The 18,252-nt window shown below is 32.1% G+C and overlaps 1 long non-coding RNA gene across 1 annotated transcript; it reads left to right on the top strand.

The window, feature by feature from the left end:
• Positions 1-965: 965 nt before the first annotated feature.
• LOC123657410 lies at positions 966-11,278 on the top strand. Its single transcript, XR_006743712.1, has 3 exons — positions 966-1,001; positions 7,530-7,533; positions 10,982-11,278. It is a non-coding gene; the product is annotated as an uncharacterized LOC123657410 (long non-coding RNA).
• Positions 11,279-18,252: the final 6,974 nt, after the last annotated feature.

Below are 18,252 nucleotides of genomic sequence, written 5' to 3'. Positions count from 1 at the left end.
ATATCGACTGGCGATATATCGAGGTACTAAAATCTATGTACGACGCGGCGACGATGACCGTTCATGTCAATGACAAAAGAACAAGACCTATTTCCCTCCGGCGCGGGGTAAGACAGGGGGATGTAATATCACCGAAACTGTTTACCACTGCACTAGAGGATGTTTTTAAGACCTTGGATTGGGGGGAACGGGGCATCAACGTCAACGGTGAATTCATCTCTCACCTTCGTTTCGCCGACGATATTGTCATCTTTGCGGAGACGCTGGATGAGTTAGGCCAAATGCTGGCCGGCCTAAACGAGTCCTCCCGACGTGTCGGTCTCTGTATGAACTTGGATAAGACGAAAGTTATGTTTAACAACCAAGTCATACCGATACCGGTATCGGTCGATGGTACCCTTCTCGAAGTTGTTCAGAATTATATTTACCTAGGCCATACTATCCAACTAGGCCGCAACAACTTCGAGAAGGAGGCCGATAGGAGGATTCGGTTGGGCTGGGCGGCGTTTGGCAGACTCCGTCGAGTCTTCACTTCGAAGATTCCGCAATGCTTGAAGACAAAAGTTTTCGAGCAATGCGTCCTGCCTGTGTTAACATACGGAGCCGAGACGTGGACACTGACCAAGGGACTGGTCCACAAGTTTAAAGTCGCTCAACGTGCAATGGAACGGGCTATGCTTGGGGTCTCTCTCAAAGACAGGATTAGAAATGAGACTATCCGCGAGAGAACGAAAGTAACCGACATAGCCCACAGAATTAGCAAGTTGAAGTGGCAGTGGGCTGGTCATCTGTGTCGCAGGACCGATGGCCGTTGGAGTAGACGGGTCCTAGAGTGGAGACCGCGTCTTGGCAAACGTAGTGTGGGACGTCCTCCGGCCCGTTGGACCGACGATCTACGTAAGATTGCCGGTGTAGGCTGGATGAGGATTGCGGAAGACCGGGATGTGTGGCGCGAACTTGGGGAGGCCTATGTCCAGCAGTGGACTGCGATAGGCTGAAGTGTGTATTTTTATTTTTTATGTATGTATGTTCGGGGATAGCTTCGTCGTTTATGAACCGATTTTTATAATTCTTTTTTTGTTGGAAAGGAGATATCCTAAGTGTAGTACCATGATAAGGAAATCGGGATCTGATAATGGAATCCCAGAAATGTCGAGGAAAATCCTCGAAAATCGTATTGACAACTAGTGTGTTTGTTAATTTTTTTTTGTCTACTTACGTTAAATTACTTGTCGATGTAATTAAAGTCGTTTTTTTTTTCGTTTACGAGCAAACAGAATTATAATATTATAAATATCGTCATTTGGGTATTTACATGTTCAACGTGATTCTCTAACCCTAGATCACTAAATATATTTCTTTGTTACTATGTCACTAAACATTCGACTGACAGACTAACAAATAAAACTACAAATATTTGTTTTATTTATTATATTTCTGAAAAAAAAAAACAACATGACACGGATGAGTCATTATTATATAATATTAAGTTTTAGCAAACAAACATATATCTTAACTACTCACAGTCATTACAGGTCGAAACTTTCTTACACGTGTAGCACGAGTATTTGGTCATCCTGCGTTTTTTATTTGGTCAAAATCCTCAAATTTTATGTGAACTAGACGCAGCTTTATCAATTTTCAAAATATCTTTTATGGTTGCTTTAATATCCCTTCTCAAAGTTAATGTACCATAGCGTTCGTGTAGCAAGGTTCAGTAAGGCCATCAGCTAGTTTTTGGATGAGAGCTCTAAGCTTTAAGGGCTTTTGACCTAGCTTGATCATATTAGGCACATAAATGACATATACGTTGACCATGGTCAAATTAAAAATGTTATAAAATACTGCTTGAACACATTTGATCGATGGTATGAACGGCGCCTTTGGTTCTATTATAGAAATTAATTTTTTCTGGTTTATTTGTCGCGCTATTAATATTAGGTTGATCGTGCAGCAGCAGTGCACAGAAGATATACGATCTTGTTAGACTTCGGTTTGAATGACACTAGAGCTTTCTCAGCAGCAAAATCAAACATATAAGTGCCAACATGCTTATCTTTTGAGTTTTTAATTTCTTATGGTATCTCTTTCTTATTACTGCGAACAGTACCAACAATAGTCAATTTATTAGAACCACGCAGGAGTTCTGAAGCTAAAGGAACAGAAGTAAGCCATATCCATTATCCATAGTAATGTTTTGTTGAAGTTGTATGGTCTAAAGCGGACTCGTTTTTTTGTATTAAATGAGGTTTCACTTTTGTGATACGGTTGCCAACTTATACGCGTGATTTTTTTATACGTAGGTAAATATAGAAGTATAATAGTGTATTCAACACAACGTGACTGGCAACTCTGTTAATACATTATCATTTGTAAAGATCGTAGGGTAAACCAGAGAGTGATTGCCCACTGACAGTGATCGCCCACTTTAAGAAAAATATTCTCGTGTTCTATCTTTGAATCATTCTAGTTCGATTAGAATTTACTAGATGGCTCTGTGATTAGTGTATAGTATTTTTAAAATTGACTGCTGGCAACACTGAAAGAAAAAAAACAGTAATGACGGATTTTATCGAGACGGGTGAACGTGTTATTCAAAAAGGTTAGTAGCTTAACAGTTTTCATAAGGAATAACTTGCTTAAAGGATCATTTTTTTGCATTTTATTTGATATTAAACTATTGGCGTATAGTTATCATGAACTTATATGTATTTTCTCAGTTTTAAATTAGAATACCTGGTAATATTTAATTCTTTACGGTTATTTTAACGGTGGGTAATCACTGCATGTAAATCTGCATATTTTTAGTGATTGCCCACCATGATTTTAGTTATTGCCATATGATAATGTCTATAATTATTGCCCAGGGCAATTATTGTTATGGGCATTTCTTTTACCAAAGTGTCTTGTCATCACATGAAGTAGTGTTTAAATTGCTCATTGCTTAAACTTGTTTCACAATTGCTATGCATAATTATCTAAATGGTTATTATTACATTTACAGTTTGCCAAAGAGACCAAAAGTTAAAAATAGCAAAGATAATTTTCAGAAAGCGATCGAAGCTGTACAAGACATTTCCAACAATTTATATACAAGACAAACTGCTAAAAAGTACGGTGTTCCTAGGTTCAGTCTCCGATACCACATTAAAAATCCAGGGCATAAAACTAGCTTAGGGCCATCACCTATATGTTTAGCTTAGCCAGAAACGCCAATAAGGAAAGGAAAAGGGCAAACTAAACGACAGCCTTATGCCATTAGATCCCAAAATTTTAAAGCAGTATTACATAGAAAACAAAAAGAAAAAGAAAATCTGTTAAAATTAAAAGGAGAGAAGAAGTTGATCAAAGAAAATAAAAAGACTGAAAATGAAAATAAATATACTAAGAATATTGATAAAAAAATCAGAGGAAAATACAAAAATAAAAATTTTACTCTGAATTCTAATATTGAGACTATTAGTTCTAAGGAAATAGATACAACTTTAGGGACTAATAGCCAACAACTGGTTGATCATTCTGAGCCACAATTTGAACTGATACCAAAAAGTTAAAAAAAGAAATAGACATAGTAAATAAGGAAAAGCGAGGAATCCCAACATCAAAAAAGATCACTGTTTTAAATAATATTGTAATAAAACCTAGTAACATTGTACCAAGGCCTACTTGTGGAGTTTGTCATTTTAATGTGATAAAAAATTAATTGACTTGCAGTTCTTGTTCAAAGATCTTTCATGTGCGTTGCATTCCACCAAAACATAAAGAAAATATACCCGACAGCTCCGATTCACATTTATTTTTATGCCATCTTTGTTTTAAAGTAGATGACTCTGTCTCTGGCGATTTTGATTCATCAACATCAGCTAAAGAATTATTTGATAGAGTTATTAGAGCCAAACACAATTTATTTTGAAATATTGAAGATTATCCTATTGAATGTATAAGTTTAATATTTTATTTTGATTACTTATTTACGTTTAAAGTTTATTTTATCATTTTGAGTTTCTGGGCAATTACTATGCTGTGATGTGGGCAATTAGTATAGGAAAGGGGCAATTACTGTACATTTTAGAAGATTTTAAGTTTATTTCATTATTTTCTATGTTATGTAAGTTTTAACTCAAAACTTTTAATATTCTGTTGGAGAATTTATCAGGTAACAAGAAAAAAGTAATAAATGGTTGATTGTTATAATACTTTTCTATTTTTTTGATGTCAATGCATTAGAAGTCCTTAAGTGGGCAATAGCTATACGGTTTACCCTACATCTCAACCGATCAATCAATAAAGAAGTCTATCAAAGTTTACGAAATGAGTTTAAGAAGGCTTTTAAAAGCGAATTTGAATCGTTATGTTGTTGGCGTCGTCACTACATATTATTAAACAAAGTCGCTTCCCGCTGTCTGTATACTTAGATCTTTAAAACTACGCAACTGATTTTGATGCGGCTTCCTTTAGTAAATAGAGTGATTTCAGAGGAAGACGTGTTTAAGTGTATAATACATGCATAATATAGTAGAGGAACACTGATAGTTTTAGAGGTTTCTAATGTGATGTAATATATATATTTACTTTATTTTTCATTTATTTTATATTTAGTATCAGCATAGTACCTGAGTACTGTGTGGCTACGGTACTAAAGAATATAGCCACCCTCTCTCTTCCCGTGGGTGTCGTAAGAGGCGACTAAAGGATAACACAGTTCCACTACCACCTTGGAATTTAAAAAGCCGACCGGTGGCGGGATAACCATCCAACTGCTGACTTTTAAATACACAGGCCGAAGGCGGGCAGCAGCGTCTTCGGTGCGACAAAGCCAGTACTGCGGTCACCAACCCGCCTGCCCAGCGTGGTGACTATGGGCAACACACATGAGTTCACGTTATTTTTGGCCTATGTCCAGCAGTGGACTGTATAGGCTGTAACGATAGCACCTGTGCGAAGCCGAGTGGGTCGCTAGTCGAATAATATATTAAAATTATCGACAAGTAATCTGAAACTCTACAGATGAAAAAAAAATATTACATATATCCGAGGAATCCCAAGTCAACGAATTTAATATAAGTATGTTATTATATATACAGAGGATCTTTTCAAAATCTTCATCAAGATCTTCAAGTAAAAATGTAAATAATTGCTACATTACACAAGCAATTCTACTAACATTAACAAGTCTTACAACTCATATATTAGTTGGAATATTATATTATGACAATTATGATTGGATTTCACTTAAAACAGGAAATAGCTACAATTGAGTTCTCCTAATAGTATTCCTTGAAGATACCGAAATGCATTTCATAAATAAAAATCTCAAACATCCTTAAGAAATCCAAGACTAATTTAAAAAAAAAATTGAAAACAACAAATTATAATTTTATTAAAGCAACTAAGAGAGATTTCTGAAGTCATTTTTAGGTTGAAATAAGTTTAAAACCGTTGAAGTAGTCTTGATGAATCTACATTAAAAAAATTTTTTTTTTCGCTCTATTAATGTTTTTCAATTTTTACGACGTAGTCCGCCGAAAACTGCCTCAATCGGCGCCCACTGTAGGAGATGTTGTATGCACCTGAAAAAAATAAATAAAATATATTCTTAATCTGTAAATTACAGTTTGTGAAAATTCTTTTAGTGATAATTGGCTTTAAAATACGATTAAAACCGTAACTCCACAGTTAGTGTGTATTATTTGTGATGAACAATTAAGGCAGTGGACAAATCGCAAAAGATAATCATTTTATTTTAAATACCTGTGTCATAAATTTCCAAGATTATCTAATGCAAAAATAAAAGAAGGGATATTTGATGGACCACAAATTAGATTTTTAATCACCGATGGAAAATTTGATATAATAAGGAATATCACTGAATTAGAAGCTTAGCTGGCGTTCAAAGATGTAGTCATTAATTTATAAGAAATCACACACAACCTGACTATAATAATATTGTGGCAAACTTATTAGATAAGTATCAAAAATTGGGATGTAATATGAGTTTGAAACTCCACTTTTTAGATTTACAAATGGAATTTGTCCATGATAATCTTGGTGATTTTAGTGAAAAAAAGGGAGGACCACCAAAATATCAAAACTATGGAAAGGTACCAAGGTCGATGTAATGTAAATATAATAGCTGATTACCGCTGATCACTAAAACATGTCATAATATTGTCAGTTATATTATTGATGTTATTCACAAAGAAAATCACACCCAGAACTAATTTTATATCGAAACGTAAAAGATTCTACCAACTCAAAATAGTCCTGTAGTAATAATTGTACTTGAATTTTTTTTTGTATAAATGTTGAAATATATGTATTTTTAAATTGAAAATTGACTTTTTTCTTAAAATTTCAATATAGACGTTTATTTTTGCTGTTGTAGAAAAACCTGTCATTCCAAAAATTTTCGTTTATCGGCCGTATGTGCCGTTATATTTTATTTACAGTACCTGGGTGACCGAGCTCCGCTCGGTATTTTTAGTAAATCATGAAGGATTAGTAGTTGAAGAGAGAGTTAAAATGATTCGCTGCCGGTTTGGATGAAGTCTTTTTTAACCGACTTCAAAAAAGGAGGAGGTTACTCAATCCGGCCGGAGGAAACTCAATATATATATATATATATTGCTCTTCTTGATTGCTCTTTCGTCATAGTATATATATATATATATATATATATCACCTCATCACGAAATCTTCAAATAATATGTATTTAGAAATCAACTCCCTTTTCGGGTTAAAACGGGGGAGGGTAGGTTGACTCACTCATCACAAAATCTCCGAAACTATAACACCCACAAACTTGCAATTTAACAAGTAGGTTCCTTATGGGGCGTAGATATCCGCTAAGATCTGATTTTACGAAAATCGACCCCTAAGGGGAAAAAACGGGGGATGGAAATTTGTATGAAAGTCTTATGTTTTTGAAGTAAGAGACTTGAAATTTAAAACGTATGATCTATAGATGGTGAGAAGGTGCCCAAATAATGCATCGAATCTCGAAATATAAAAGGGAAAGGTCACTAACTCACTCATCACGAGAACTCAAAAATTAATGAAATGACGATTCGAGAGTGCTCTTGGAGCCTATTTGAATAAATCTGTTTTTGATTTGATTTGATTTGACTCATCATGAGATCTCAAAAACCGTGATAGTTTGTATGAAACATATACAGCAGCTATAAGTTCGCCTGATAGATTATTTATACTCCGGCCTGAAAATAAAACTAAAAATGTGGTGTATAGAGAGGTTTTATAAAAATAACTATTAGATTATACCAAATTGTGCCTTTTAAAAAGTTACTCAATGTGATAAACATTTCAAGTGACTGAAATAAAAAAATAATTTGCGTTAAGCATCCTAATAGTAATGCATATCTTCATAACCACGCGGACGTAGTCACGGGCGACAGTTAGTGTATTATAAAACAAAGTCCCCCAACAGTGTTTGTGATCGATTCCCTCAAAATCTACTGAACGGATTTTCATGTGGTTTCGCCAATGGAGGGAGTAATGGAGAGCTTCAAGAGGAAGGTTTACGGAACGGCTTAGCCGATTTTGATGAGAGTTTCACTGGAAGTTTGCCGGGACAACTTTGTGACAAACTGGTTTCAACGCGGGCGAAGCCGCGGGCACAGCTAGTATATACATATATGTATATATATTTTTAAATGTATGTTCCGGGATAAATTCGTTGTTTATGAAAAGATTTTGATAATTCTTTTTTTGTTGGAAAGGAAATATCCCTGGTGTGGTACCATGATAAGGAAACCGGGATCTGATGATGGGATACCAGAGAAATCGAGGGAAACTCTCGAAAATCCGCATAACTTTTTGCTAGGTGTACCGATTTTGATGATTTTTAACTTAATCGAAAGCCGATATTTATCATGTTGTCATATTTCATCGAGATCTGATTACAACTTTTGGAGTAATCTTTGGTAATGCGTATTTCTTGACTATTTTTTCATTGTATTACTTGTCGATGTAATTGAAGTCGATTTATTTTCGTTTGCCTGCAAACATAATTACTAATTGTTGGTATATGTGTACATTTATATTGTAGTCTATGTATTTAAATAATCTATGTTTTTGTTATCTATGACAGACCGTAGTTCTTTTCTTCTTGTAACCATGTAACATGTAGTAAAAAATGTTCTTTCTTTATATTATAATAAAACGATTATAAAGTGTACAAATGATAGTCTAAATTATTTTAACACTAATAATGAATTAACACAAAATAAAAATAAAAAATAACGATAAATAAAAAATTGATATAAAATACACAATTACAAGATTGAGAGTAATTGCTTCTCAAAACTGATAGGCACTCCAACAAATCGTGTTTTTTTTTGAAAATCATATTTAAATACGAATTACATATTTATAAATATGAATATATTTTTTTTAGCGACAATAATAAAAAATATAAATAAAAGTAAAAAATCAAAAATAAAAAAATAATTAAAAAATAATAATGATAAAATATGAATAATATTTTTTCGATTTTACCGATATAATAATAAAAAATAAGAACAGCCTATTTAAATAAAAAATAACGAGTGCAATTAGAAAAAGAAAAAGAAAAAATAATTGATCAGGGACATGGGGATTTGAACCATGATCTTCTCGGTTGATCCCGACCGACCGATTTCCCACCGAGCTATTGCAACTAAATTAACAAATGTGAAATTTAACTTCGCATTCTAACGATATTTTTTTCACTCCCTAAAAACAGGGATAAAACGACATTTTCTGAAAATGAATCCTAGCTAGATAGATTTATCTCCCCCGAAACCTCCTATATACTAAATTTTAAGAAAATCGTTGGAGCCGTTTCCGAGATCCAGATTCTATATATATATATATATATATACAAGAATTGCTCGTTTAATAGTATAAGATAAATGTACCTATAGCGTACTTCAGAGAACTATCTATTAGAAGTAGTTAACGTTTTGGCTTTTAATAGAATCAAGGTTAGTTCCTTGACGACTAATGTAAAAACCTTGCTACATTTTTTATGCGTCTAATATAGTTTCAGGCCACATTTCGTTGCCAGTGCCCGGCTTTCTGCTCCGCTGGTTGCAGGTTCGATTCCCGCTTGAGTCTGGGTGTAATATTTTGTATTATTTAAATATTTATTATTTCTATGTATCATTAAAAAAAATTGGTTGTCTTTAACGTTGGTTTGTGGACGACAGTTTAACGTGACAACGTCATAACAAAACATCTCCTCGGACGCATAGGCCTATCGAGTGAAAGAGAGATAGATGCGGCGTAAGCGTACAATGGGCGTAACGGGACAATGAGGCCTCCCTTTTTCGTGCATGCAACAAGCGTTCATCGATTTATTAGACGTTGTCACGTCAAAAAATAGCTATAACAGTCGGCTGTTACCTGTAACACAAACCTTAAGTTCCTACGGTACTACGATGTATTTAAATTATTTCACCTTGGAGACTCGCCTATACAATGTCACTCATATTTTTTGTACGTAAATCTGGAAATAAATATTTCATTTATGTGTCTTTGGTTTGATGGATTGCTTTCGTTCTCTCGAGCCAAAATATATACTGTTTTACGTCGTACGAGTACATACACAGTCGTCTGTTCGTAAGGAGTACCGTAAGCAACTTTATGGCGCAACGATAACAGAACTGGTTTATGGCTGTTGTGCTGGCGGCTGCGGGTTCGATCCCCGCACATGACAAGCATTTGGTTTAACTATACAGATGTTTGCCGTGTCTGAGTGTTTGTGCAGTCCTTGTGAGTCTCCCCACCGTGCCTCGGAGAGCACGTTAAGCCATCGGTCCCGGTTGTTATTATATACACCTGATAGCGATCGTTACTCATAGTAGGGAATATATCCGCCAACCCGCATTAGAGCAGCGTGGTGGATTTAGCTCGGTTCTCCTCATACATGGGGAAAGAGGTCTATGTCCAGCAGTGGGCTATTACAGGCTGAAGCGTATTTAGTGCACAGGAACACTCCTGTGGTGAGTAAGATGACCAAAGCTGATGAGGGGCTTTGGAGGGTAGGGTCAGCAACGCACTTGCGATACTTCTGGTTTTGCAGGCGTCTATAAGCTACGGTAATCGCTCACTAACAGGTGACCCGTACGCTTGTTTACCGACCTAGTTGAATAAGAAAAATATTTCTCGTATAAACTATCTTATGAGTTCCTAACACAGAAGATCATATATCATTTTTAAGTCAATTAATATCTACTATTTAGGGCCTTTTTCACCGGTTTTGGTTAACATTATTGTATGGATGACGGTATCCAACGAATAACAGTATTTGTTAAATTATTCTTTTTTCTATCGAATTCCTGTACATTTATGAGATATTTCTATCCTAAATATGAATTTAATAGTTGTAGTTTGTCAATTGAGGAAAAACAGGTCCTCATGGCCTCTTCTACCTCCTGCCATTAATTTCTATTCGTGACTTATTTGCAGGTTGAAATTTAATTGTATTCGTGACTTATTTGCAGGTTCAACTTTATCCACAACCGGTTAAACAGGCCCTTAATATGATTCCGTAATACTCTCTTTTGAATTTTAATTCGTTGAAAATTGTTTCGAAACTCTATTATAGGCGTTCTGTTGCACAAGAGCAGCAGAAAACAAAGTAAATGTACAGTAGAACTGTACCTGTAACGTAATATAAAGGTTCTCCGGCTGGGCAAATGGGCTTCTTTGCGGTAATATTTGTTACTGTATGGGTCGTCTAAAATTTCTTCCAAAACATGCCTTTGGACACATCATAATATACCTTATTTTTTTTTTATATTATCTTTAATCTGAATAGTCTGGAAGAAATCGCTTCGGAGTGATAAGACCACCTTTGTATATTAACATTCTTTTGTATGTTCTTATCTCTGCTTAATCCTTTTGAAATTCGTAAACAATTACGCATATTCTGTTTAGCAATTTAAATGTTATTGTTGGCAGTTCAAATGTGAACCCGCAGTTATCTACTGACGATATAAGTGTCTTGTCTGCTGTGTTTTTTCAGTTACATAAAATGATTTTGTGTAATTATAGACCATTAGTCACACCAACAATGTCCTATAACGTCATTTCTAATAACTTAGTTTCTGAGAGTCATAGCTGCATACACATTCATATATTTGCATAATACGTACAAAAATAAATGTGTGTATGTTTCTTGAATTTCCTGCATAGGTTTTCATAATTGCTTTATCAATTCGAGTATTATAAGATAAATAACGTTCGTTTGTTTTAATGCAAATTAAAGGACTGATATTAAAAAAAAATTGCAACAGAAAACTTTAAAACGGTAAACTTTTAATGTTTTATTAAACTTGATATAATCATATACATAAATATTATGTGTAAATGATATAATATTATATTTAAATATAATAAAATATATTTAACTAAGCAATGTTTGTATTTTAAAAAATAAGATATTTGTATTTTTAAAGATTACTCAAAAAGTGGTCATCAGATCTCGATCGATTTCAAATGGAACCACATGACAAGCGTCAGCTTCCGATTAAAACAATAATCATCAAAATCGGTACAGCCAGTGAAAACCACCTTTCGATAAAAAAAAAAAATCATCCAAATCGGTCCACCCAGTCAAAAGTTCTGTGGTAGGTAACATAGTTACATTAAAAAAACCATGTGGTGTCGTGGGACACCACACCAGATAGGAACGAAGTTCCTTATTATAAAATATTAATTTCAAGTTCTCTTCGAGGTATAAAGAAAATAATTATTCGGGTATACATATTTTTATTATGATTTTTTTATCGATAAAAATAAAAAATAAAACTACTTCACAAAACGACACCAGCAATTTATACTAAGCTAACTCTTAAAAGTGAACTTTACAATACAGGCTTATAAAAGGGAAAAACGTGATACCTTTTATATTAATTAAGAAACTTATTTGAAATTTGGTATCTTTAATGGTTAATTTATTCATTGCAATTTCACATTTTTTTTTATTACATATAAAAACACATTTTATCAAGTTCGCATTCAAAAAACAAACTTATCGAAAAGTCGAATTGGCGTAGTATAAATTGTTGGTGTCGAAAATTAACTTAACGCCTTTATTTTATTTACAATGATTTATAAAAATATATAATAATTACCGAATGAAATAATAATAATAGCAAACTGCAATAATAATAACATTCATCACTAGACTATACATTAGACACTGTATAGCCATCATACATGACTATACATAAGAATCTTACGCTATTATTTAACTTTACGGAAGCTTTTTGCTGGCTAGTGTAACCCTCCGCAACGCTCTATAAGGGACTTCGTTCCAAAAATGCAACCGAGTTGAGAACCTCCTCCTTATTTGGAAGTCGGTTAAAAAGATAATCGCTATATGATAATAGTTTATTTTTTACTCATACTTATCAAGTATCTTATTCAGTTTTTACGAATTAGTGATAACGATAAACGCGAATCATTATGTAACATTCATCTCTAATTCTGTAGGTACATTATTTTGATTTTTGTTAATAGCTATTTTTACAACATAGTAATAAATTGAATAAATTCGGACATGTAAAAAAATAGTTGTTTTGTGTTCTTTTTTATCTATGTTTTTTTTTTAATATATAACTAGGTCGGCAAACAAGCGTATAGCTCGCCTTATTTAAGGTAAGCGATTACCTACTGTAGTTTATAGACGTCTGCATAATCAGAAGTATCACAAACGCGTTGCCGACCATATCTCCAATTCCCCCTAGGCCTACTCACCAACTTTATTTAGCTGTGATCGTCTGTAAAGTCGAGGTATACTACCCCAGTCGGGCTGGTCCATATTTTGAGCAGGAAATTACCTGCTGTGTACCTCAGTTAATAAAATAATAAACTCAGTTAATAAATATATGTAAAATTATGTGGTGTCATGGGACAAGGTAGGAACGAAGTTCATTCGGATAGTATAGAAGCAACACAATTTCAAAAAAAATTATCTATGTTTTCTAGTTCTTGATTTTTTTTTTATTTTTTGTTGTTTGGTTTTTAATTAAGTACATAAAAGTATTTAGGAAATTTAGTATTTTAGAAAATGACAAATACCGTAAAATAAAATGAATCAAACAAATGAATAATAATAATAATAATTCAAACTATTACGTGAAATAAAAAACATATGGCTTTATTTATTTTTGTCGACAGTATAAAATTACATAAATAATTTTAAAAAAGTTTACTAGTAATATTTTAGTTTTACAAACATATTATACAGTCGTGTGACTGATATTACGTCACTTCCGTTTTATATTTTTCTTACGGTTTTAGTATCACATTTTTTTCAGTTCGGTCGCCCAGCCAAATGTCAAGCTTGTCGTAAAGAACTTCGTTCCAATAAATAAAATAATACTATAATTATTTAGTTTTAACGAATATCAATGAAAACTGAATCAATAAATAACTAACAAAAATCTGTATGAATGTAACGTTCTGATTGTGTACTATGAATTATATTGTTTAGAACGATGCATCGTTTTCGTTTTGCTGGGTATCGGATATAAGCAACGTTCGATAATTCGATCGAATTTAGTTGTGTGAGTTGTTCAGTCGTTCAAAATTCACATAGTAAAGCGCGTCGTTTGCGTTCGGACGTGTGGCTCTATGACGCTAACCGCTGACGTCATCGGTTTGTCAACCTCAGTTCATATTGCACTAGTCAAGCACTAGTACTGATTGAAGATTTGTTTATTTTTTTAAATCAACGTTTTCGAAATATAAGTTGCCACCTGTTTTAAAATTTTCGTGGCTTTTTATTGAGAAGAAAAGGTTTTAGTGCTAGTATAAACGGTATGTATGTTTTGATTTTGATTTTTGTTTATGTTGTGGTGGTGTGTTTGACTTTATTTATAGTCTGTTGAGTGGAACAAGAGTTCAAGTAACCGTAACGGCATTGACGTGACTTTACAATTTTAAAGGTTATATAAAATGAAAACAAGAAGTACAGAATATAAACACTGATGTTTAATCAAGTATTCAACGAACAGTTAATATAAATACAATATTTATATTATTTTCCTTATCCGTTAAGAATATGTTCTAATAACACATCTTGACTGGTGTCAATGTAAAACTTTTTTTAATTGACATGATTATGATTGTGAAAGTTCATTCAAGAATATGAATGGCGTTATGAATACTCAGAAACTGTGTTACCGTCTCTTTCATTCTTCTTCATTCAATTTGTTTTAATATTTTTAATTGTGCCTTTTCGTCTCGTTGTCTACTTTACAATTGACGATTATTGGCTAAATTAGTTGACTGTATGTTTTGTGTTATTACTATATACAGAAATAAAGATATCTTTTTTTTTTATACAAACGAACTTATAGTGGCCGTAAGAGCTTTATCGTAGTAAATTGATATAAAAAGCAATCTCATACTTTTTTAATAAAATGTTATAAAAAAAATCTTGATAACAAGATTTAATGAACACTGATTGAAATTAAAAAATGAAATGTTGAATCGAAGTAGGGTTTAATTTTTATACTATTTTTGTGTGTTACTTTGGTTAGGTACTGTTTACGTTCTAAAATATAAATTTGTGGATCAAGCTTACCTAATTGATAGTAATTCATAAAAAAAAACAATAGATTGCAGAATAAACGCTACTAAAACAAACTGAAGTTTATACAATTCTCGTGATAAAGATGTTTTGACCTAGACAATTTTAACTGTTATAATAATTTTACGAATATTAATATACACAGTAAATGTTTTTTTTTAATATTATAATTTTTTTACACACTATATAAATATGTTTACTTACTTAACCATATTAATAACTTTTTTATTTTCGTGTTTTTCTATTTATATTCATTTTTATAGGTGTATGCTTAAAACACGAAGTGCATTGCACTATGCACACATATCGTCCTTCATGTTATAAAAACAGTGGAAAGTTACCACGACGGATGTCAATAACTAACCGGTATTCTAAATTCGAATTCGCACTGTTTTTTCACTTAGGTTAGGTAGGTATATAAAATTAAAGGTTTTTTTAAAGGACTTGTGACTGTAAAATTATTTCAAATTATATGATAAATGCTGTGAATGTTAAAGGATTATTTATAATTTTAATTTCCTTAAAAATATTTTAAATCAAAGTAAATGTAGATCGTATTTACGATCTAGTTTTGTGTCCTTGACTATGAAGTTCATCGACCTTGTGAACTAAATCATTTGTCTCTTTCTTTCCTTGCCATTAGACAGAGAGAATAATTCTTTTTTTTATAACCTCGATCCTGCATGTACACCGTCTCGTCATCGTTTGCTTTAACATGAATAGCGGACACTGATAATTGTACTGCACTGGATAAAATAAAAAGGGAAAATTAATTACAATATAATTATATGTATAAGATACGGTTCAATTTACTCTGGTGGTACATTCTGAAAAATACATACCGTATCTATCGTAAAAACACATGTCGTCATTTTACACTAGCCAAATTTAAACAAAAAAAAATTACAAGGACGAAGGAGGAAGGAGTATTCAAAAACTAGAAATATTGTCTATTTTTTTTGGAACGAAGTTTGAAAAAAAATGTTGAATTTTATACATAGTAATATAGTAAGTATATATTTCTAGTTCTTGATTTTTTTTTTAATTTTGTTGATTTGTTTTGTCCGAAATTTAGTATTTTAGAAAATAACAAATACCGTAAAATAAAATAAATGAAACAAAATAATAATAATAATAATTCAAACTATTAAGTGAAATAAAAAACATGTCTTTATTTATTTTTGTCGACAGTATAAAATTACATAAATAATTTTAAAAAAGTTTACTAGTAATATTTTAGTCTTACAGACGTCGATATTATGTCACTCCCGTTATATATATTTTCTTACGGTTTTATTATCACATTTTTTACATTTCGGTCGCCCTGCCAAATGTTAAGCCTGCCGTAAGGAACTTCGTTCCAAAAAGTACAAAGTAAAAGAGTACAAACGAGGTATAGGTACGGTTAGTAGTATATCCTAAGCAAGTTAGTAGTCACTGAACGGTAATCGTATTACGAGAAGGTTCGCAACGCAAGCTTATTTATAAATACCAACTCAAACCGACCTCGTTTTGTTCCACATACCTGAAGCCAGATTCTATACACATTTATGCTAGGTAATTTATTTTATTATCTCATTATTAGGTTCTAGCCGGTTAAAACTGCCTACAATACGAGGATTTTTATGTCAGATCAATTTCAGAACTTATTATAGGTAAATTATAATTGTCACGTTACGTACCCACTACAAAAGCCATATAAAATATATATGGTATAGTATACCTCACTGTTATCGTTACCGATATAATTGTGTCACCGTTCATGTGAATTTTATTAAACCACCATTTTATAATTATTTTTTTGACGTTTGAATTTTCATTTTTGAAAAGGTGTGTAGCCTAATTTATATATATATATAATTTATAAATATGGTTGCATCAATAAGTGCGTTCATTCTTACTAATTGTAAAGTTATTTGAATCAATAGACACCTAAAAAAAGTCTATATAAGTAAATTATATTTGTGTTATCGATACTGATAGTTTTAAATATAAAGAAGTGAATAAAGGTAACATATAGAAATAAATAGAGATTTTTATAAACGATACATTTTATGATTATAGGAACTGGTCTTTCTGAACTCAGACCCAAATGGTTAAACAATCATACCCATTGTTTACACTCTTAATTATATTAATATTATAACGAGGAATATTTTATTGTTTGTTTGATAACCGCTAGACCTATTCTAAAAATTGTTTTACCCGGAAGTTGCAAATTATTACAGAGTGACATAGGCTTTATTTTAACTGGAGAAAATGGAACATTCATAATCATCTAATTGCAGACAAAGATGTAGACGGCAATATTATAAGTACATGAGCTTGAGTGGTCCTGAACGAGGTCGAATAAAAATATTTATAAAAACAGATAATGCTTAGCGCTGAGTTTGCTTGAGGTTGGATTGGTCACATCGATGCAACAAACCTCAATGTTCGCTAATTAACGTTGCGATTTCATAATTTGTTAAATCGTGACTATTGTGTGTATTTAATTGTAAAGTTCCACGATAACAAATAAATATAATAGGACCTGGGTGACCGAGCTTAGCTCGGTATTTTTATTAAATCGTGTTTTTTGAAAATCATATTTAAATACGAATTACATATTGATAAAATATGAATAATATATTTCGATTTTATTTTTTTAGAAGAAAAAAGAAAAAAAAACGATAATCGATCTGGAAAACTTGAGGTTTCGAACCATGATCTTTTCGACCGAGCGCAATCGGTCGATTTCCCCTGAGCTACTACAACTTTATTGACATATGCGAAATTTACCTTCTTATTCTAACGATATTGTAGCCATTTTTTCATTGCCTAAAAACAGGGATAAAACGATATTTTCTAAAAATGAATCCTAGCTAGATTTATTTATCTCCCCCGAAATTCCCTGCATACTAAATTTCATGAAAATCGTTGGAGCCGTTTCCGAGATTCAGATTATATAGATATATATATATATACAAGAATTGCTCGTTTAATAGTATAAGATTTTCCTAATCCATTTTTTTTATTTAAAACTTCGGTTCAATGAACCTTGATAAACAAGCTTTCTAATATAAAAAGTATTTTAAAAATTACATAAGAATTCTCTCATAGCAAAAGTTTTAAACGAAGTCTACGTCTACGAAAATACTCACGAATCATCCATATAAGCGTTTAGCAGGTACATACTTATTTTTGACATGATTTTTTAACGTTTTAGAGAGAAAAGAGGTGCACTTGTTTATTGTGAAATTATTGAACTCTATCTATACTCATTGCTATCTATCCTTTTAAATCTAAATCTTCTAGCACACTCGTATATTCTTTTTAAATAATTAAATTTAATCCGTTAAAGAGATAAGTAAATCAATTTGTCATAAAATGAATCTAATTTTTAATTTAATTTAATTTAAATTTAAGACAATAACTTGAAAAATCTCAACAAGCTTGTTTATATTTGCAAAATTGAATAAATACAGACAAACATAACCTCGTATAGTAGTACATTTTTGTTTTTGTATTTTTCCAATTCTTAATAGTCTAGGCCTAAGTAATATACACACTCATGTATTTAATGAAAGTGATCCATATGTAATGTAATTAATGATATGCGTTTCTACTAGAATCAATTCTTTTAACTTATTAATATTAATACATATCTG

Source organism: Melitaea cinxia, chromosome 10 (genome assembly GCF_905220565.1).
Source record: "Melitaea cinxia chromosome 10, ilMelCinx1.1, whole genome shotgun sequence".
Lineage (NCBI taxonomy): Eukaryota > Metazoa > Arthropoda > Insecta > Lepidoptera > Nymphalidae > Melitaea > Melitaea cinxia.
This window is presented reverse-complemented; position numbering and strand designations above follow the sequence as displayed.